Source organism: Erinaceus europaeus, chromosome 1, assembly GCF_950295315.1.
Source record: "Erinaceus europaeus chromosome 1, mEriEur2.1, whole genome shotgun sequence".
Taxonomy (NCBI): domain Eukaryota; kingdom Metazoa; phylum Chordata; class Mammalia; order Eulipotyphla; family Erinaceidae; genus Erinaceus; species Erinaceus europaeus.
Genome location: NC_080162.1, coordinates 148,854,202 through 148,875,646, shown reverse-complemented (window position 1 = coordinate 148,875,646; position 21,445 = coordinate 148,854,202). Strand labels below are relative to the sequence as shown.

The following is a 21,445-nucleotide window of genomic DNA, read 5'->3' as shown; positions in this document are numbered from 1 at the left end:
GACAGACCAGACCATTGCTCAATTCTGGCTTATAGTTGCACTGGGGGCTGAATCTGGGACCTTAGAGCCTCAGGCTTGAAAATATTTTGTATAACCATTATGCTATCTCACCAGCCTCAAAATTTAGTCTCTTAAATATTCATCATATTTGAAATCATGTCCTAAAATGACAAATCCATTGTAACAGCCTTTTTTTTTTTTTAACTTTTAATGACTGAAACAAAACATCTAAAATCATAGTTTCTGGAAGAACCATTTGTTCTTGCCAGCCTTGTACCTTTCCTCAAACTTGACTTTTGCCTTTCAACGTGCATTGCGTTTAAGGGCAGGATCTCGAAAGACATCCTTGTTGACAACAGTTTTGTCCAAGGGGATACCCACAGAGTACCTCGTGGGCATAAGGTGATTGTAATTATAAACTTTCACAAAAGACTTGATCTTTGACCTCTTGGTGATTTTCTTCTCACCCATGGCAGCTGTCACTTTGTGTGGATAACGGTCAATCCCAGTCACCAGAGCATGGCTGTATGGGCGACCTGAGGTGCCATCATCAATGTTCTTCACGATGACGGCTTTGCGTCCAGAGTAGCATCAGGCCAAAACCAGCACCACCTTCCGGGTTTCATAAACTTGCCCATTTTGACAGCAGCCACTAGGGCCTACAACCGTATCAGCCTTTCTTAAGTGCTTCCAATACTTTAAGAAATTAGTGGGGAGAATACAGGTCCATGAAAGATGATGAATGACATAGTGGGGGTTGTATTGTTAAATGGGAATCTGGGGAATGTTATGCATGTACAAACTATTGTATTTACTGTTGAATGTAAAACATTAATTCCCCAATAAAGAAATAAATTATTAAAAAAAAAGAAATTAAAGCACTTCAAATAGCATAGTTAATATAAAACTGATTATTTGCCTTCTACTAAAACTGTCTACAGAAGTATCAGAACTTGGATTTGTTTGAGAGAGAGAAAGAGAGAGAGAGAGATTGAGCCTAGAGTACTGCTCAGCTCTAATTTATAGTGGGGCTGAGGATTGAACCTGGGACCTCAGAGACTCAAGTATGAAAACATTTTGCATAACCATTATGCTATCTCCCCAGCATCTGAAATTGATTTTTAATTCCTTGAAATGGAAGTAAATCTCAGTTTTCTGGAGAGAAGAATCTCATATTTATGACTCTGTGTCTGGCCATCATGGCACTTTAACTTGGCCAGGAATCCTTAGGGTGTGTCTTTATGACCATTGCCTTGGGGTTTCTTCCAAGGACTGAGTCTGGGAAGTTTACCAAGGTCAACTTTGAGACATATAGCTCCTTTGCTATCTTGGAACCCACCACTGTCCTCATTACAAATGGATGTTATGTGACCACCAAGGTTAGCCAATTTCAGACTTTCCTCCTGGGATTCTGAGGTCTCTCAATTTGGTCAACCAGTCCTGTTCTGCTTTCTCTAGCTTTACTTGGCTTCACCATAAATTCCTTTTTTATTTTTTAATATTTTGTTTTAATAAAAGATTCAGAGAGAGAGAGAGAGACTAGAGAACTGTTCAGCTCTGGCTGATGGTGGTGCTAGGAATTGAACCCAAAACCTCGGAGCCTCAGGCATGAAAGTCTTTTGAAAAACCATTAGGTTGCCTCCTGCTCCCCTCCATCATTTCTACATTTAATATATATTTTTAATTTTTATTTATTTATTTTCCCTTTTGTTGCCCTTGTTTTTATTGTTTTGTAGGTATTGTTATTGTTGTTGTTATTGATGTCATCTTTGTTAGATAGGACAGAGAGAAATAGAGAGAGGAGGGGAAGACAGAAAGGGGGAGAGAAAGATAGACACCTGCAGACCTGCTTCACCGCCTGTGAAGCGACTCCCCTGCAGGTGGGGAGCCGGGGGCTCGAACCAGGACCCTATGCTGGTCCTTGCACTTGTGCTTAACCCACTGTGCTACTGCCTGACTACCCCATTCAATATTTTTATACATAAGGATATATACTTGCTTTATTAACATTTATTGAATAGAACAAAAAATCATTCATGTTTAAACATGTATAAGTATGTGTACATATGTACACAAAGAACATTCAGAATAGAGCCTCCCATACCATTCTTTTACAAAATTCAACTCTACCATTTATCCTTTCTCTTTAGAATTATTACACATTGTGCATTTTCACAATTTCCTCAGATAATTTCAATCAACTGTACTCATTAACCCCACCCCCCCTTTTTTTTTTAATCAGAGCACTACTCAGCTCTGGCTTATGGTGGTGCTGGGGACTGAACTTGGGACTTTGGAGTCTCAGGCATGAAAGTTTTTTTGAATAACTACTGTGTATCTTCCTGGAACCTACCCTTTTGGTGCTCAGAGTGTTACTTCAACCATGGGCGACCCTTCAAGGTGGGCCCTTGTACTATCAGCACTGTCTCAGACCTCCTGGAAAGTATCCCTGTCTACTAGCAATGACTAGAAGATGTTCCAGACACTTCCTAATTTCTCCTTTCCCTTTTAGTGGGAAATATTATCAGAGATGACATCTGGGATCTGAGAATGCACATGGGAACTGAGGGAGGATAGCCATATGGCGATTGTGTCATTTTGGAAAAAGAAGTGAAAATATATTTTTTAATGGAATGGATTTATTTTTTTAGTGTGACATATTAAATTACCCAGCCATTTTTTTCTTATCTTGACAAGTTACAGTTCCTTTGATTGATTCCCACTCCCTCCCAACTGCCCCAGGCACAGGCCAACACCTGGAAGCACTGGGTCAGGTCAAGTGTCAATATTCCTTCCCCCATAAAACTCCATCTGTTCTCCTTTTGAACGTTTGAACTCAATTACTCAGTCTTTTTTTTTTTTTTCCTTGCTGCCAGTACAATTCTCCTACTCCAGGTGTTTTTTGTTTGTTTGTTTGTTTGTTTCCCTTCACAGAGACAAGGAGAAAGAAGGGGGGGGGAAGGGTAGAGATAAAGGATTACACCTACAACATTGCCTCTCCACTCATGAACCTTCCCTCCTGCAGGTGGGGACTTGGAGTTTAAACTCAAATCCTCACGCATGGTAATATTGTGTGCTCTACTTATTGCCTCCTATGGCATTTTTGCTTTGGGAGGGTTACTGACTGACTCTCTCCATTCTGCCTTACTAGAATACTGCTTCACAGAAATACCTTTTCTTTTATTATTAGAAAGAGGATATGCGGGAGTCGGGCTGTAGTGCAGCGGGTTAAGCGCAGGTGGCGCAAAGCACAAGGACCGGCATAAGGATCCCGGTTCGAACCCGGCTCACCACCTGCAGGGGAGTCGCTTCACAGGCGGTGAAGCAGGTCTGCAGGTGTCTATCTTTCTCTCCTCCTCTCTGTCTTCCCCTCCTCTCTCCATTTCTCTCTGTCCTATCCAACAATGACGACAACAACAATAATAACTACAACAATAAAACAACAAGGGCAACAAAAGGGAATAAATAAATAAAATAAAATATTAAAAAAAAAAAAAAAGAAAGAGGATATGCAGGGCCAGGCGTTAGTACACCTGGTTGAGCATGCACATTACCATGCACATGTTCAAGCCCCCCACTCCCTACCTGCAGGGTCTACAAGTGTCTGTTTCTTTCTTGCTCCCTCTCTATCCCCTGCTCCTTTCCCAATTTCTCCCTGCCCTATAAACTAAAATGGAAAAAAAAAAAAGAACATTGAGAGTGGTGGATTTGTCATTCAGGCACCCAGCCCCAGCAATAATCCTGGTGGTAATACTGAAGGAGGAGAAGGAGGAAGAGGGGGAGGAAGGAGAGGGGGAGGAAGAGAGAAGAGAAGGAGGGAGGAGAGAGAAGGAGGAGGAAGAGGAGGAGGAGGAGGAGAAAGGAGGAGAAGAAAGAGGAGGGAAAGAGAAAGAAAGAGAGAGAAAGAAGAAAAATAGTATGCAGATGAAAAGTTACTTGGTAAAGTTATTTAATTGCAATAAAGAAAATCATCTCTTGGTGTATTGCACCAAAGTAAAAGACTTCTGGGGTGGGTGGGGGAGAGTACAGGTCTTGGAAAAGGTTGACAGAGGACCTAGTGGGGGTTGTATTGTTATGTGGAAAACTGAGAAATGTTAGGAATGTACAAACTATTGTATTTACTGTCAAACGTAAAACATTCATCCCCCAATAAAGGGGGAAAAAAAGAAAGAGAAAAAAGAAAATCATCTCACTGAATGTACTCTTTGTGTACTGAGACAAAGGGTGTGTCTAGCAACCTCAGCTTCAGGGGTGGTGAAAACTGACTTGTTTTCACAGTGCCAGAAGTTTATATCAGGGAGGTCAGTAGCCATGACAGGGACAAAAGGAAGAATAAAAAAAAATTTAATTACTTTATTAGGGGATTAATGGTTTATAGTCAACAGTAAAATACAATAGTTTGTACATGTGCAACATTTCTCAGTTTTCCACATTTCCATCTAACCCCCACTAGGTCCTCTTCTGCCATCATGTTCCAGGACCTGAACCCTCCCCACCCCGACCCCAGAATCTTTTACTTTGGTGCAATACATTAAGGAGGAGGAATGACATTTAACATTGCAGGTATACATATATGTATGGTAAAAAAAATCAAGCAGGCACTTAACAATTTTTTAACTTATTTTTTTTTTTATTGATTTAATAATGATTGACAAGACCGCAGGATAAGAAGGGTACAATTCCATACAATTCCCACCACCAGAGTTCCGCATCCATTGGAAGCTTTCCTGTTCTTTATCCCTCTGGGAGCATGGACCCAGGATCATTATGGGGTGCAGAAGATGGAAGGTTTGGCTTCTGTAGTAGCTTCTCCACTGGACCTGGGCATTGTCAGGTCGATCCATACTCCCAGCCTGTTTCTGTCTTTCCCTAGTGGGGTGGGTAGGACTCTGGAGAGGTGAGGTTCCAGGGTACATTGGTGAGGTCATCTGCTCAGGGAATGTCACGATAGCACCTGCAACTTGGTGGCTGAAAAGCATTAAGATATAAAGCAGAACAAACTGTTTAATAATCAGGAACCTAAAGGTAAGAATAGAGCAGATGAGATCTGGGGTCTTCATGTTGGAAGGATCTAGGAAATCTATTTTACTTTCAGACCTCTTGTGGGTCCACATATTTGGGCTATGTGCATAAAGCCACTTATGGGGTTTGCTCCATGAATCATAAACAGAGAAGATTCTCATTAGGATTGGACTGCTGCAGCCTCTTCAAGCTTGCAGAAACATTTGAAGGTGGAGAGCTCTCCATGTTTTATATTCCAAGGTGCCCATTTATTGCTTTTTTTTTTTTTAATAATAAATACATTTTTACTTTTTTTTTTGCCACCAGATCCCTGGGATTCAGTGCCTATAGGGCAAATCCACAACTCTTGCTGCCTCCCCTTTTTTCTTTCATTTTCTTCTCTTTCCGCTTCTCTTTTCTTTCTTTTTTATAGCGATAGAAACTGAGAAGAAAGGGGGAGATGGAGAGGGAGAGGGAGAGAGAGATACCTGCAGCACTATTTCATTTCTTGTGAAGCTTTGGCTCTGCAGGTGGGACAGGGGATTTGAACCTGGGACCTTGTGCACTATAATGTGTGTACTGTGCCAAGTGCACACCCCTTCCAACCCAGCTCTAATGAATGCAGTTTTAAGGGCTCGGATAACTAAGGCCAAAGTATCTGTAGTAATACCTTGTGCTTCCGTCTCTCCCCTTCTACCCCAATGTACCTATTTTCTCTTTGCAATATCAGAACCATTATTCCTGCTGGATTTTTAAATTCCTCCTTTTTAATGTGAGTTTACCATGACAACACAAGCACTTTCTTACGCTATCCACCCTCTTTGAGAATCAGGGTGCCGGTGACAGCTGCTCAGTGTCTCACGGAGGCACAACATACCTCATGTGTCATTCTCTGACTGTTGGCTGGGTGTGTTTCAAGTCTGGGCTGGGCACGAGAGAGCATCCTGTCTGAGTTTTCCAGAGGTGAAAGCTGCCTTCCCCATCATGAAAAAAGTGTCCCAACGCGACCAGATGCGCAGAGGCTCAGTTGGGCCCTGTTTTCCAGGCCAAAGCTGGCCTCTTCTCCTGCCCTGGTCACATACTGTCCCTGGCTCTCCACAAGCAACTCTTGGGTCCCTGAGGGCACTGCCCACATTCCTTCTCGATTATACTGTGTGATGTGGGGCCCTTGATTCCTGCCCATCAAGATCACCTTTTATCTCCTGTTCGTATAACCATTAGTCGAGCACAGAAATTGTGGCTTTTCCCTCCCATCAGGATGTGCTTCCGAAAAGCAGCCTTCTGCTCAGGCTGGGTGAATCACGTCATGGGTTCTATCAGATGATACCCACAGTCACTGGGTGATTACTGGGATGGGTGCTAATTAGCATGCTTGGGTCCCTGCTTCTCAGGGATCCCCTGGGTCCTGACATTCTGGGCTCAGCATTCCAGTGGACATCTGTGCTCTGCCTCAGGGCTAGTGCACATGAGATGGGCTAGGACTAATTAGTGGGTGGGAACAAAGAGGGAGGAAGCCAGCATTTGTGCGTGACTCTATCCAGCTTTGGAGAGAGGACTATGGGTGGCAGAAGCTTCACTGGAGAGGAGTTCCAGGGGGCAAGTGGGTATGGTTTTGGAGGGGAGCAGGTGAATCAGGGTACCCTCACTTCCATTCTGACTGTCCTTAGGCTGTGGCTGAATCATTAACTCTACATGCAGGAGCTCACCATGAAGGCTAGGGTTTCTTCTACACTGTCCTTCACTTCTGATGAAACATATTTATTTATGTTTTTTAAAATTCCTTGTTGGAGGTCAGGCGGTAGTGCAGCAGGTTAAGCGCACGTGGTACCAAGTGCAAGGACCGGCATAAGGATCCTGGTTTGAGCCCCCGGCTCCCCACCTGCACGGGGGTCATTTCACAAGCAGTGAAGCAGGTCTGCAGGTGTCTATCTTTCTCTCCTCCTCTCTGTCTTCCCCTCCTGTCTTCATCTCCCTCAGTCCTATCCAACAACATCATCAATGACAACAATAATAATAACCACAACAATGATAAAACAACAAGGGCAACAAAAGGGAAAAAAAGGGAGTCAGGCAGTAGCGCAGTGGGTTTAGTGCACATGGTGCAAAACACAAGGACCGGCGTAAGGATCTCAGTTCAAGCCCCCAGCTCCCCACCTGCAGGGGAGTCGCTTCACAGGTGGTGAAGCAGGTTTGCAGGTGTCTATCTTTCTCTCCCCGTCTTCCCCTCCTCTCTCCATTTCTCTGTCCTAACAACAACAGCATCAATAACAACAACAATAACTACAATAAAAAACAAGGGCAACAAAAAAGGGAAAATAAATATATAAAAAATAAAAATAAAAAAGGGGAAAATAGCAGCCTCCAGAAGCAGTGGATTCGTGGTGCAGACAATAACTCTGGAGACTATATATATCTATATATATACACATATATAGATATATATATATGTTTTCATTTGCTAGGAAAGATAGAAATTGACTGGAAATGGGGGAGATAGAAAGGGAAAGACACCTGCAGCACTGCAGCATTGCTTCACTGCTGGTGAAGCTTTATCCATGCAGATAGGGACTGTAAGCTTGAACCCAGGTGTGCTCAACCAGGTACACTACCACCCAGTTCCCTATTTTATTATTTTTAAGAAATATTTTCTCTATCTTCTTTGTAATGAGTGAGATACGGAGAGAAAGATGCAGAGATACACACACACACACACACACACACACACACACACACACAGAGAGAGAGAGAGAGAGAGAGACCGACCAGAGCACTGCTAGGCTCTTACTTATGGTGTTACTGGGAACTGAATCTGAAGCTTGGGAGCCATAGGCATGAAAATCTTCTGTTTAGTTATTATGCTGTGTCCCCAGTCCATGAAACCCATTTTATCCAGGCTTTGCACACAAGTGTTCCTCCTCACGATTTTTTGAGTTGTCTAGTTCATTCCAGAATGCTACATCACTCTTACTGAAACTATGAGAGACACAACTCTTTGACAAATCTGTCTTCAGAAATATGGTTCAGATTTACATTCTTTCACGTATTACTTTTCAGAAAAAGACCCCATTCACGCACATACCGCTGGCAGGCAGCACAGAATGTCATGGCTTCTATTTCTGGTTCACGGTAATCCGCCAGCCATATGGCGGTTTACATTTCTGGCCCAAATTCCTTTGGCATGATGCGATGGCTCATTCCTGGACTGCTCGGATGCTGTAATTTATCACAGTGAAAAACAGACGTTGAAATCTAATGGCTCAGAGTTAATGTGGAGAGAAGCACGGGAATTCCTTGGGCCTAAAGAAGGGCTGTTTCCAGGGAAACAAAACCCTTTGAGCAAGGTCTTCCAGGGCCCTAGTTCCTTGACTGCAGTGCAAGTGTATGTGCAGGCACTAAGTTTTGGCTCTGACATGAATCACCAGGTGCTGGAAACAGACATCTTACCTTAACCTCTTGGGAAGCTTAAGGTAAGGTGCCTGGTAAGGTAAGGTGTTTCCTTACCTGTGGCATAGTAAAGTCAGATTTGTCCTGTGCCTGCTAAACTTGGAAGTACTAGCCTACTATGTGTGTGTGTGTAATATATATGTATTATTTATTTAATTTTTATATATGTATTTTTAAGTGCTTTGTTTGGCATAATTTTAAATTCAGAGTGGGTTGCAAAGTCAGCACATAGAGATATACAGACCTTCCACTCAGTTTCCCCTAATGTTAACTCTTTTCAAACCAGAGCACGTTTGATGTTTGTTAAAACTAAGAAGTGAACTACTGCTAACTACATACTACAGGCTGTATTTGAATTCCTCCTGGTTTTTTAATAATATTTTTTTATTACTCATGAACAAATCCAGGATACCACAGTTCATCTAGTTATTTTATTTTTTAAAAAATTGCCACCACAGTTATTGTTGGGGCCTGGTGCCTGCATGACAAATCCACCACTTTCAGTGGCCATTCTCCCTCCTTTCCTCTTTCCTTCCTTCTTTCTCCCCTTCCTTCCTCTTCCTCTTCCTTCTTTTCTTTCTGACAGGAATTATGAGGGGAGGGAGGAGACAGAGAGAGTGAGAGAAAGGGAGAGAAACTGCAGCACTTGTGAAGCTTCCCACCTAGCAGGTGGGTTGCTTGAACCTAGGTCCTTGGGCACGGTAACATGTGTTCTCTACCAGGTACAGCACTGCCTGACCCCTTTATCTAGTTTTTATGAGTCTTTAGTTTTCCCCAATTGATGACTGTGTCTTGGTCCCTTGTTTATCCTGATTCTATTAATACTGATCAGAATCACTAAAGAAAATAGCAACATATTTTAAAATCAAAATGGAATGGGTGGACCAGAGTTGGACTAGAAAAGTTAGACAAGCAAGGTGTATGAGTGAAATCCCTGTGTTTTGTGTTGACCAAAAACCCACACTGAGCTGTCCTGTTAAATGGAATCTATTGACTCTTGAAATTAAGACAGTTACTTATTTATTTTTTACTTATTCCTTTTCGTTGCCTTTGTTGTCTTATTGTTGCAGTTATTGTTGTTGTCGTTGTTGGATAGGACAGAAAGAAATGGAGAGAGGAAGGGAAGACAGAGGGGGGAAAGACAGACACCTGCAGACCTGCTTCACCTCCTGTGAAGCGACTCCCCTGCAGGTGGGGAGCCAGGGACTCGAACCGGGATCCTTATGCTGGTCCTTGCACTTTGTGCCACCTGGCTTAACCCGCTGCACTACTGCTCAACTCCTGAAATTAAGACAGTTTTTACTACTTTTTGAGGCTTTTATAACCTCAGAATGACCTTATCCAGTCTTTTAGCTTGATTCTTCTCTCCTCTGAGCACTCAGGTTTTGCTCAAATGTGCACTCACTGAGAATTACAAGATGGCTGCTAGCAGCCCATATAGCCATATCTATGCCAGTGTGTGTGTGTGTGTGTGTGTGTGTGTGTGTGTGTGTGTGTGAAAGAGACAGAGAGAGAGTTACTACTTTCCCAACTAAGTTTTCATTCACTTACATACTGCCATTCGACCACACTTAATAGAGGTAAGGATAATCCTTTTTCAGTTTCTTCTTCTATCAGTGTTACCCAAAATTGTGGTCACTATCTTGTGACCATGAGTGGAGCAAGCTGACAGCTGAAGGGAATACAAGAACTTTAAAGATAGACATGAGGGGTTGGGTGGTGGTGCACCCAGTAGAGCACACACATTACCATGCTCAAAGACCTGGGTTCAAGTCCCCAGGGGAACATTGTCTTGTGATAAACATTTGGGCATTCCCAGTCAAAATGATCTTGTCTGAAGTTCTCTTAATTTTCTTTTCTATTAGTCTATTAGGATGTATTCATTCCCTAGTGAGAAAGAGGGAGAGGAAAAAAAAATTACCAGAACACCTCTCTGGCACATAGGATGCTGGGGATTGAACTCTGGACCTCAAGTTTGAGAGTCCAGTGCCCTATCACTGCAACACTCCCACACCCCAAGGCTCTTTCAACTTAACTAGTGACAGAATGGCTTGGAGACCACCACCCAACAACAGGAGACTCTTCTTGCCAGTGTAATTAACACTAAGATCAGGAAAATCCAATTCATAAAGACTTTTTTTTAAATCAGGGTTTTTAGAAAAGATGAAAGTACTTTTTGTAAGTAAAAAGATAAAAAGCAATTAAAGAAAGTCTTTAAAAATCACTGAGAGTTAAAAAACACCAATGTAATTACCACTGAGAAAATGAAAACCAGCTCATGCTTTCCCATAGAGTAATCTTCTCAAGGGATGAGGAATAGTAATTTGGAAATGAACTGCCCACTCCCACCTTTACACTTGTTTCTTTAATGATATATACGGATAGTTTTTGCTTGCGCCTCTAGCTTTTTGAAAATGAACACAGTTTCTACTCCTGCTCTGCCTCCCACACACACTTTCTCACGAGCAGATACATACTTCCATGAATACTTTCAGACCTCTTGTGGGTCCACATATTTGGGCTATGTGCATAAAGCCATTTATGGGGGTTTGCTCCATGAATCATAAACAGAAGCTTCTCATTAGGATTGGACAGCAGCCTCTTCAAGCTTGCAGAAGCATTTGAAGGTGGAGAGCTCTCCATGTTTTATGGGAGGCTCACAGATTCACAACAGACACTGAAATCCATTCTGAAAGACTCTGATCTGGTATCAAGCCCACAAGGCAAAACTCTTGACATGATAGTGGCACCATATTCAGAACTTGGCATAGACTGACTGTCAAAAACATGCTGAAAAACATCACTTTTCCCTCCATTTTTAACTACTGAATAAGAGATATCAGGTAGAAGGTGGCGGCAGAGGAGGAGGAGGAGGAATGTAAGTTGCAAAAACTGTGGCCCAGAATGTGGCACAGTAGATAAGGAGTTGGATTTTGAAGCCTGAGGTCCCTGAGTTCAATCCTTGGCATCACATGTTCTGGAGTGATGCTCTGGTTCTTCTTCATTCTCTCTTTCTTATTAACAAATACATTTTTAAAAAAGAATGCTACAAAATATACTACTCTAGGGGAAAGTCAATGCCTCAGTAAAAGCAGCAAGTATTTCTGGATGTCGTGCTGAAACCATTTCTACGTTTCCCTGCAGTGATTCAGCTGTAGCTTTAATGTCTCATTCAGAGCTGTTATCTTAAGGTGAATGAAATTTAATCTGGTGTCAAGCTGGCTCTACTTCTGTGCCCTTTGGGGGTTGCAGTCATTTTCAGCAGCCTACACAGCCCTGAGGTTGTCTGGATTTGACTTCCCTTCTTGGTCTGAGCTCCATTTTCACTGAAACCCTGTCTTTATGTGGGTCAGGGCTTCCTTTCTCTTACAATTTTTTTTTCCACTTTAAAAACAAACAAATTGACACCCTCTTGTTCCAGAAATTCCTTGCCCTGCTGTTGGCTTTTTTTTCTTCTTTTTTTTCTTTTTTTTTTTGCTAATGGGTTTCAGGATGATTTTTTCAAGCCATTATCAAGTTATGTAATTTTGCTGATTTAAAACTATCCTTGCTACATTCTTAATGGTTGAGTCTCTTTTTGGAATAGAAGGCCACTAAGGACTGACATTCATAACAGTGAAATTGAAGTGGACTGTATAACTTATTAATTATTATTATTATTATTATTATTACTACCAAGCACTGCTTAGTTCTGGCTTAAGGTGATGCAGAGAATTGAACATGAGCCCTCAGAGCCTCAGGCATGAAAGTCTTTTGCATCATCTCTGCTGTCTCAGCCCTTGAATTGTATGCCATGCTGATCTCGGCTTTGAAGAATGCCAGTCTAGTCCTTGTTTTCCACACTTTCTGACCCCAGAGTTAAGCTCTGATTTTTTAAAAAAATATTTATTCATTTTCCCTTTTTGTTGCCCTTGTTGTTTTATTGTTGTAGTTATTATTGTTGTTATTGATGTTGTTGTTCTTGGATAGGACAGAGAGAAATGGAGAGAGGAGGGGAAGACAGAGGGGGGAGAGAAAGACAGACACCTGCAGACCTGCTTCACCACCTGTGAAGCGACTCCCCTGCAGGTGGGGAGCTGGGGTTTGAACCAGGATCCTTATGCCGGTCCTTGCGTTTTGCGCCACCTGGGCTTAACCTCTGAGCTACCGTCCGACTCCCTTAAGCTCTGATTTTAATCCTGGCAATTAAATCAGACCATTTTTTCCCCCACCAAAATCCATTTGCATGCCCCCAGAGTCAACTATGGGCATGTTTCTAGGCTCCTGCCCCGATTCTGACTCAGTTTTCCCATCTTCCAAGCAAGAAGCCTGTAATGAACATCTTTGCAGTTCCTTTGTTCCCAGCTCCCAATTCTCAGCAGGACTCATGCCAGCTGTTCTCACCCCAAAGGCCTCTGAGCAGAAAATTCTGGAGTTCATGGGTTGTTTGCTTTGATTTTTCTGCCTAGTAACTCTAGACAGTACCTCCTCCCATCATATAAATCTTTCCTTAGTCTATCAAGTCTGGCTTCCTTAGCCACATGGATAGCTGGCATTTGCAGCGGATTCTTCTAGAATGCTTTTCACTTCTCTGGCTCAGAAAGGAGTAAGGATCTCAGGTAGTATGCGTGTGCGTGTGCGTGTGTGTCTCCATCCCTGCGCTTGCCACTGAAGAATGAAGTGGAGGGAGTCGGGCAGTAGCACAGCGGGTTAAGCGCAGGTGGTGCAAAGCCCAAGAACCAGTATAAGGATCCCGCCTGGCTCCCTACCTGCCGGGGAGTTGCTTCACAAGCGGTGAAGCAGGTCTGCAGGTGTCTATCTTTCTCTCGCCCCCTCTGTCTTCCCCTCCTCTCCCCATTTCTCTCTGTCCTATCCAACAACGACCGACTACAGCAATAAAACAACAAGGGCAACAAAAGGGAAAAATAAATAAATATAAAAAAATGAAGTGGAGAAGAGAAAAACCGCTCTCACTTCTGCATCCCGGTGCCACAGTGGAAACCTTGGCAGATTCCGTCTGGAGCCAATCACGCACCCTTTCATTCTGTCCAGTGCACCATGGTGGACTCTAGCCAATCAGCCCGCACCATTTTCTAGCCTGTCTGTAGCCAATCAACTTGCACTGCGCCCAGTTTGAATAGGATGAAAGCTGGTCACTGAGGTTATTCAGGCCTGGTAGGCATAGACCTGAAACCTGCTGACGAGAAATAAACCTGACTCCCTGCCTGCCCTCCACGTGGCCACAGTCTCGTTCTAGGTTACATTTGAGCTGTAACACTCTGAGCTGAAACACAAATTTTTCTGTAACACCACTATGCAGCCTGCTGGTGTAGGAAAAGGGATCCAGCTGTAGTACAGAAACTGTCCATGAGCTCTTAGAGACCCCAGAGGGTCGCTTGGTGGAATGCAGTGTGAGGAGGAGAATCAAGCCCAAGTGGAGAGAAAATGACTCTCCTGTGGCTGGTTCTGGTGCCAGGTAGGGGACATTTATTCTGAATTCTTGGGCTCCCTCCTTCCACATTCCCCTAACCCCATTAAAAACAAACATAAAAAATTCTTTTTCCCATTCCTCTGCTGCCTGGTTGTGATGGAACGCTGACATTCCATCTTGTGTTTGTTGTCACCCACAGGGCCTATTTCCATGGTGACCCGGATTCCAGGGCCTGGCTGGGGTCCACCGCAAGTCATCCGTCAAAGAGAAGGTACATTCCTGCTCCCTGAGACCTAGCACCAAGAAAGGCGTCCTGCTCTGACCACAGTGCAGCCCAACCCAGCTCCTGGATCCAGAGCACTTTCTAGAAGGTTCTTTTCACCCTCATGGAGAGTGAGGGCATGGGAGGAGGGGAGTAGGTGTTGAGTTTGTGAGCACAATACCATGTCATCCATTTCTCTTTTTCTCATACTAGCAAAGGAATTATTTTCTTGTATCAGACATCACAACCACTGCAAAGAGTCCAGATGGTTCTCATTAAAATTCCTCTCTTTCTTCCTCTCTCTCTTCCTGTCTTTTCTTCTTTCAATTCTTCCCCCCCCCCCCTTTTTCTCCAAGTTAATTTCAAAAAAAAAAGACCCAGTGAAGGACTCAATGAAAAAGTTCCAAAGATAACAGCCCAGTGAGTGGAAATCTTTTTAGGGTTCCCTGGCTTGGCAGTGAGCGGGTCCCTACTTCATCTGCTGTACCCATGGCTACCACTACTGGCACCAGTATGCACCTGGAGCTGGGGCATAATTTATGTTAAAAGTGTCCTTGGGGGTCTAGGTGTTGGATCATCTGGTAGAGTGTCTGTTACCCTACATAACATCCCAGGTTTGAGCCCCTGCTCCTCAGCTGCAAGGGGGTGTGTGTGGGGAGCTTTACAAGCAGTAGAACAGTGCTGCGCGCAGGTGTGTGTGTATGTGTGTGTGTGTGTCTCCTCTCTCTCTCTCTCTCTCCCTTCCTCCTTCTCTACCTGAAAGAAAGAAAAAGTAATGATCACCAGGAAGACTAGTTTTGTACAGGCACTAAGCCCTGGTGAGAACTCTGGTTGCAAAAAATAAGGTAAAAACAACAAAATTGCCCTCAGCTCTGCCTCTGCAGGATGAAGGGCAGAAGGCAAGCTTCCTGCCTCCCCCCAGGCCCTGGTCCTGACCACCTGCAGAGGGGCTGGCCAGCCAGGGAGGTCGTTTCCCACTGCATTGGACCCCTAGGCATCCACAGGCTGCTCAGGACACTGACCACAGATGTGAGACACTCTGGCTTTTAGCAGCCAGAAGAGAGTACTTCCAGTTTTTCCTGGCCATCATCAAAGCCGAGCAGGCCCCAAGATTTGCTCTCACATCTGGAAAAATCTACTTGCCCAGAAAATGACTGTGTGTGTGTGTCCAAGGGTGTGCTTGCAGTTTCAATTTTACGTTACATTAAAAAGTTTTGAAATGAAGGAAAGTGAAAAGATAAGTCTGGTGCTTCCAGCTAGATTCAACCAGTACGGTATTCTTGTCATATCTGTTCTCTTGCTCTGCTTCTAGGCAATGGCAGGTAGCTGGGTCTTTCTCATTGTATTTTGCTTAAGACAGTTGAATACTGCAATCTTGCTCCCATCATCTCTCATAATCTTCCCATTTATGTATTGATATGATTAGAGAATATGGGACTAAGTTCTTAAAAATATTCAAACAGTGGAACAAAGCAGGTGAGGTAGCTCACCTGGTAGAACTTGCACAAGGACCAGGATTCAAATCCCATGGGGCACAGTGAAAGAGGTGGAAGCTTCATGAGCACAGGGGTGGTGCTGTGGTGTTTTTTCTTTTTGTGTCTCGTTCTTCCTGTCTCTCACTCACTCTGTCTTAAAAAAAAAAAATAGAGTCTGCTGGGAGTGGTGGAATCTGCAAGCACAGAACCACAGTGATAACCCTAGCATAGGAAGGAAGGAAGGAAGGAAGGAAGGAAGGAAGGAAGGGAGGGAGGGAGGGAGGGAGGGAGGAAGGAAGGATGGATCTTGCTCAGGAGCCCACCTCCCTGTATTCACACTCCTGTCTTGTGTCCTTCCTCATCTGTGCCTGTGTTGATGCAGACTCACACATGCTTAGATAGAAGCACAGACTTGTGTCATTTGTGTTTTAGAGCACAAACAAGGTCATGCTATACCTGCTGTGTTGCAGTTTCACTTGTAAAGATATCTGGGCTCTTTCCATATTATTTCCTGGAGCTCTGCCTCATTCTTTCAGTACTCCAAAGAATGGCTGTACATTTTCTTCACTATTCCCTCTTGACAGGCATCTCAGCTCTTTATTATTATTGTTTTTCCATTACTCACAATGATGCAACTAATACTCGTGGAAAATGTTTGCTTGACATGTAGTGGTATTTCTCTCTGACAGATTTGTCTAGGAGTGGAATGTTGGCTTGGGTGCAAAGCACAGTTCATATTTGGGTAGATATTGCCAAACTGCTCTTCAAAACAGCTGCTCCAACAGACAGCCTCCAAGAGAGCCCATTTCTCCTCATCCATGCTGAGTTTGACAGATTCTTTTAAGTGTTCACATTCCAGTGAATGAGAAATCACTTCAGGGGCAAGATAGTGGCTTACCCAGTAGAGTACACACATAACCATGTGTAAGAGGATCTGGGTTCAAGCCCACAGTCCTCAACTAAAGGGAGAAACTTCATGAGTAATGGAGCAGTGCTGCGGGTGTCTCTCCTCTCTCCCTCTGTTTCACTTTGTCTCACACTATACCAAAAAGAAAGAAAAAATGGGAAATCACTTCATTGACTTCATTAGCATTTCTTTGGCATGATTCAAGGGATTACTGAATCTGGGCCTGGGGCTTCCTTCCTAGTGGTTATCACTCTCTCCAAATTTGCATTTCTTAGATTATCAGAGAGGATTCTCTATGTGTCAGAGTTTATACAGATGAGAGAAATCATTGTAGGTAGCTTATATAGAAAGACAGGTAGCAAGAGGGTAGGGCAGGAAACTGCATGATTTAAAATAGGCACTTGGGCACTTTGGAGCCTCAGGCATGAGAGACTCTTTGCACAACCATTATGCTATCTTCCCTGCCTTGGACTTGGGCACTTGGGAGGTGGTGTAGTGGATAAAGCATTGAACTCTAAAGTATGCAATCCAGAATTTGATTATTGGCATCACATGTAACAGCGTGATACTCTAGTGTTTTCTTTTGCTCATAAGTATGTAAACAAAAGTTTTTAAATTTTGTCTTAAAAATTTTTTAAAAATTACAAATAAAATAGAAACTGGTCTATGGAAATTTCCCCTTCTGTCCAGACTAGGAAACTGGGGGTTCTGGCAATTGCACCTCACCTGTGGTCTCCTTTTTTTACGAGCAAGACTAAATACTGACTAGTCTCCTGTTGGCTTAGTACCCTCCATGAGCCTGTCCACTCTTATTTCCCCATTTTTTCTTGTAAGATGGGCCAGACACATCATGTGACTGTGCTGACAAAGCCAACAGACACATGCAGATATCTGTATCACCTCTTTTTTTTTTTTTTTTACAGCATTGCTACAGTCTGTTTATGATGCTGCTCTCATTTGCTGATATTTCTCAGTGTGTTCACTATCAGTATTTTGGCTAGAACAATTACTTTTGTTGTTATTATTTTGCCTCCAGGGTTATTGCTGGGGCTCAGTGCCTACATGAATCCACTGCTCCTGGTGGACATCTTTTTCTTTTTAAAAATTTTATTGGATAGGACAGAGACAAACTGAGAGGGGAGTGGAGATAGAGAGGGATAAAGAAAGACAGACACCTTCAGACCTGCTTCACTGCTTGTGAAGTGACCCTCCTGTAGCTGGGGAGCCAGGGGCTTTTACTGGGATCCTTGTGCAGGTCCTTGGGCTTTGTATTATATGTGGTGTGCCACCGCCCAACCGCCTAGAACAATTCTATCTTAGAAATTATTTATTATTTGTGGTCCAGGAGGTGGCACAGTAGATAAAGCATTGGATTCTCAACCATGAGGTCCCGAGCTCGATCCCTGGCAACACATATACCAGAGTGATGTCTGGTTCTTTATTTCCTCCTATCTTTCTTATGAATAAATAAATTCTTTAAAAAATTATTTATTGGGGGGGTGAGGGAGGGAGAGAAGCAGAGCATTTCTCTGGCACATGTAATGCTGGAGACCGAACTCAGAACCTCATGCTTGAGAGTCCAATGTCTTATCCATTGTACCACCTCCCATACCACTGGGTTGGGATGATTCTTCATTGCCATTACTGTATAGCCCTGGCCAACAGATCATGGAGTGCAGTAGTGTTTTCGTTCACACCTACCATGCATCACTGTCGTAACCAGCACAATTTCCCATTTTACCACCAACTTGGCCCCTTAGCTGATAGGAAGAGGAAGAAAAAAAAAAACAAAAACTTGGAATGGGGCTTTAAAAAGTGGCAAGATAGTGGCTGGGGAAGTGGGTGAATACAGGAAGTATGAAGTTCTGAGTTCAATTCCCAGTACCACATGTGCCAGAGTGATGCGCTGGCTCTCTTGCTCATGGAAACAATTTTTTAAAAGATAACAAGATACCATCATCATAAAGCCACTTTCCCAATTTTTAAATAAAATATATTTTTGTTCTATTTTCATCAGAGAGATAGATACAGAGAAAGAGGGAGAGAGACCAAAGCACTGCTCAGCTCTGGTTTATGGGGGTGCAGGGGATTGAACTTGGGACTTTGGAGCCTCGGGCATGAAAGCCTGTATGCTTCATAATCATTATGCCACCCCCCCCATTTCTTTCTAATCTCTAGATGTTCAAATCCAGCCTATCTTGCTAATCCTTTCCACAAAGCTTCCCAAGTGCCCTTAGCTATAGATCTACTCCTCCTCTGTATTCTCTCTCCCATGGCATGTTCTGATATACCCACCCACCCATCTGTTTGTCTGTCTATCTATGAACTTATCCACCCATCTAGCCAGCCAGCCATAGTTGTCTATCTAATTGGCATGCACTGAGGACTTACTGTGCCCCAAACACACTGAACTCTCTCTGTATATTTTTCAAGATTTTTCTTGGATGCTGTTTGGCATTGTCATCATGGGGGTTGTCACCACTTTGAGTTGATTTTTTTTTTCTTTTTTTTTTTTTTCAGATAAGACAGACAAAGACAAAGAGAGGGGGCAAAGCACCACCACTCGGAGCTCCCAGTAGGATGGGATGAATCTGGGTCTTGACTCTGGTAGAGCAGGTGCACTATGCAGGTGAGCTACCTGGCCGACCCTTGAATGATGTTTTAAATAACTGCTACATCCAACGGGTTGCTGCGTGAAGTGGAGGAAGAATGATCAAGTGTAGTGAGTAAGATATTTCGAAAAATGCTTGATGAAGTGAAGGGGTGGGGGGGGGACAAGAGGAAGAGGGAATAGGCAGTGGGGCACCAGGTTCAATGCACATGTTACCGTGCTGAAGGACCCAGGTTCAAGCCATTGGTCCCCATCTGGAGGGGGGGAAGCTTCATGAGTGGTAAAGCAGTGCTGCAAATCTCTCCGCCCCCCCCCCGATTTCTCTGTATTTTATCCAATAAATACCTATTTTTAAAACAGAGCCTGTGCGCACATGCATGTGAGAGATGTGGTACATCCACAGAGGAAGGTAGACTGAATGACTGAAAGGACGTGGGTGAAGCAGTGATAGGAGGAGGGGGCTGGAGTCCAAAGCCCTCTACTTCTGCTGCTTCCCATCCACCTGAAATCATGCAGCCAGGGGTTCATCATTCTTGGATTCCTGGAGTCACAGTTACCTGTACTGGACTAAGCATTTGGACTCAGGAACAACTGGTCTCCCAGGCTTAGCCCCGAGTGAACAGAAGGGAGAGGACAGAGGAAGGAAGGAGCATTTCAACTCCAGACATGAGAGCCTGAGAGGAGGAGACTCTGGACCACAGGTCCCAGAAAGACGGTACTGGAGAGAAAAGCCAAACTGGGTAAGTCCAGGACCAGGGCCATCAAGGACGGGCAGGGGCAAGCTGTGTGGGGTGTCAGATGGCAGGAGGGGAGGCAGCCTGGGCAGAGGTGCCAAGAGCCCAGAGGTGCAGGGTGGAGGAAAATCCCTTACCCTGGGGCGGTGGCATCATGGTAAAGGGGAGCTGAGTCACCAGGGCAGGCAGGGAATAACTGGGATGGGCTTCTACATCAGCCTCCCTCACTTCCTTTCCAGTCATTTGGTTGTTTTCAAATCCTCCACCCTCTCTGCCCACTCTTCCCCGTCAAATCCGGTGTCTGTGTGTGTTGTGCGTGTGCATGTGTGCTGGTATGCCTGTGTTCCTAGTTGGCTCCAGGGAAGACGAAAATTAGCTTAAGAAATCTGTCCTGGTGAATCCTCAATGGGTGACAGTCTATCACAGCAGATTCTAGGGCTCCAAGGGGGGAGGGGAAGGGCTCTAAGGGGGAGCCTGGCGGCGCAAGTCCCTATGGTGGAACAGGATGAGGGTTTGGTTGAAGGTGACATGTACTGACATATATACCCTTGTGACAATAAAAATCCCATGAATCAACATTTACTCAATAAAGGGATATTGGAATTAAAAAAAAAAAACAACAACAGAAATCTGTGAATATTGAGTGATTTTTGACCTACAAAAAGCTTTTTTATATATCTTACCAGAAAAGGGTAAACTAAAATAAATTTTAAATGACATAGGCAGAAATTCTTCACGGGGCCAGGAGACAGCTCATGGGAGGCTCTGGGCTCTAGCTCTTATACTCCATGGGCAGCACTAGGAGAGCTTCACAGATGGTAGAATGATGCTGAGTTCTCTCTCTCCCTCTATCCTCTTTCTCTCTCTAAAATAAAGAATGAAAAAAACAAAATCAGCCTAGGGGAGTTCACTCTGTTTGGGGGGGGGAGATCATCACACATATATGATGCCCTGGGTTCATTCACCAGCACCAGAAAAATAGTAATAGCAACTTGCCATGACTTAGTGTACTGGCCACTGCTCCCAGCTCTGTAACTGTGCCTCTTGGACTGATAGGTTCTGTTTTGGGAGAAGTGCATGACTATGTTCAGGGTGAGACAGTGTACGTTCATACAGGAGCTGGCTAAGAGCCAGGTAAAGGGGAAGCACAGACTTCTCTTAGCTGTCCAAGAACTCTGTCTTGCTGCTCTTCGGAAGGCTACATTATGGATGACAAGAACTGAGAACTTAGCTGGGCTTTGAAGACAATTTCAGGGGTTGTGATTATGTAAAAAGACAGACTCTCAAGTCTGAGGCTCTGTGAGGTTCCAGGTTCAATCTCTACCATAAGCCAGAGCTTAGCAGTGCTCTCAGGGAGAAAGAAAGAAAGAAAGAAAGAAAGAAAGAAAGAAAGAAAGAAAGAAAGAAAGAAAGGAAGAAAGAAAGAAAGAAATGAAGGAAGGAAGAAGGCAGGAAGGGAGGGAGAGAGAAAGAAGAAAAAGAATTTTAGCATCTGTACTTTAAGATTCTGGATCCTTCTGACTGTGACAGAAGGCTGTCCAGAATGCCCTAGCAAGCCGTGTGTGTGTGTGTGTGTGTGTGTGTGTGTGTGTGTGTGTGTG

The 21,445-nt window shown here is 43.8% G+C and overlaps 1 long non-coding RNA gene and 1 pseudogene across 2 annotated transcripts; one reads left to right on the top strand and one right to left on the bottom strand.

The window, feature by feature from the left end:
- Positions 1-234: 234 nt before the first annotated feature.
- LOC103112372 (large ribosomal subunit protein eL27-like) lies at positions 235-638 on the bottom strand (annotated as a pseudogene).
- A 7,651-nt stretch (positions 639-8,289) lies between these two features.
- On the top strand, positions 8,290-19,329 carry LOC132540125 (uncharacterized). 2 transcript variants are annotated; one of them, XR_009551379.1, is made up of 3 exons: positions 8,290-8,468; positions 14,055-14,126; positions 19,020-19,329. It is a non-coding gene; the product is annotated as an uncharacterized LOC132540125 (long non-coding RNA). The 2 variants fall into 2 exon arrangements; XR_009551381.1 differs by lacking the exon at positions 8,290-8,468 and adding an exon at positions 12,953-13,043.
- Positions 19,330-21,445: the final 2,116 nt, after the last annotated feature.